This window comes from Nannospalax galili, unplaced genomic scaffold (genome assembly GCF_000622305.1).
Source record: "Nannospalax galili isolate Female #2095 unplaced genomic scaffold, S.galili_v1.0 scaffold416, whole genome shotgun sequence".
NCBI classification, from domain to species: Eukaryota; Metazoa; Chordata; class Mammalia; order Rodentia; family Spalacidae; genus Nannospalax; species Nannospalax galili.
This window is the reverse complement of record NW_008338125.1, coordinates 886,631-888,394: the sequence shown is the minus strand read 5'-3', so window position 1 is coordinate 888,394 and position 1,764 is coordinate 886,631.

The window sequence follows — 1,764 nt, the reverse complement described above, 5'->3', positions numbered from 1 at the left end:
AAAAAAGTACCAAGCAAATGGCACTAAGAAAAAAGCAGGCGTAGCAATCCTAATATCTGACAAAATAGACTTTAAACTGAAACTAACCAGAAAAGACAAAGAGGGCTATTTCATTTTGATCAAAGGAACAATCGACCAAGAAGATATTACAATTATGAACATATATTTACTAAACTCTGGTGCATCCAACTTCATAAAAACAGTACTACAGGACTATAAGACCCAGAATAATCCCAAATCATTAATAGTAGGGGACTTTAATACCCCACTATCTCCATTAGATAGGTCAACAGGCCAGAGACTTAACAGAGAGACATCTGAATTAAACAAAACCATATATCAAATGGACTTAACAGATATTTACCGAGTATTCCACCCAAACACCAAAGGACATACTTTCTACTCAGCACCCCATGGAACCTTCTCCAAAATTGACCATGTGCTGGGGCACAAAAGAAGCCTCAACAAATACAAAAAGACTGAAATAATTCCATGCATTCTATCAGACCACAGTGCAATAAAGCTTAAAATCAACAACGGAATAAACCCCAATAACCACATGAACACATGGAAATTAAATAATGCACTCCTGAATGATGAATGGGTCAAAGGGGAAATTAAGAAAGAAATAAAAGTAGTCCTTGGAACTAAACAAAACAGACAATAAAACAGAACAAAACCACTGGGACACACTGAAAGCAGTCCTTAGAGGGAAGTTTATAGATCCAAGTGCCTACATTAAAAAAAAATCAGAAAAACAAATAAATGACTTAACATTGCAACTAAAGACACTTGAAAAGCCACAACAAATGAAACCCAAACCTAGATCATAAATCATATAATAGGGCTCAAAGACAAGAACCACATGGTCATCTCAATGGACGCAGAGAAGGCCTTTGACAAAATTCAACATGAATTTATGTTCAAAGCCCTAGAGGGAATTGGACTGGAGGGAACATACCTCAACATAATTAAAGCCATATATAACAAACCCAAAGCCAACATCATTCTGAATGGAGAAAAACTGGAAGCATTCCCATTGAAATCAGGAACCAGAAATGGCTGTCCACCATCTCCACTCCCCAGACTCCACAAGTTGTCCTCCGAGCTCCACCCTCTTGCCTCCGTATACACAATAAATAAATGAAATGTAATAAAAACAAAAATCTAGCTCTGCTTCCCTGGGCCTACACAACCTGCCAGCCTCACTCCTGGGTAAGTCCATTGAGCCTCCCTCTGCACCTTGACACGTTCAGTAAAGTGGCAGGTTACAAAATTAACCTACAATAGTCTGTAGCCTTTCTATATACCAATAACAAGCAATCAGAGAAAGAGCACATAGAAACACTCCCCTTCGCAATAGCTGGGAAAAAAAAATCTTGTTATAAACCTGACCAAAGACATTTACACCAATGATGTCTACAATGAAAAATTTAATTTTTAAAGGAAGAGATTGAGAAAGACATCAGAAGATGGAAGGACCTCCCATGCTCATGGATTGGAAGAATTAATTTTGATCAACAAATGGGACCTCATTAAACTAAAAAGCTTCTGTACATTAAAAGAAACAATGAAAGAAGAAGAAACCCACAGAATGGGATAAAACCTTCACCAGCAACACAACTGACAGAGGTTTAACTTCCAGAATATATAACAAACTCAATCAACAAAAGAATCAAGAAAGAAAGGAAGTAACCCAATTAAAAGATGGGCTAAGGAGCTGAACAGAGAGTTCTCAAAAGAAGAAGTAAAGGTGGCAGAAAA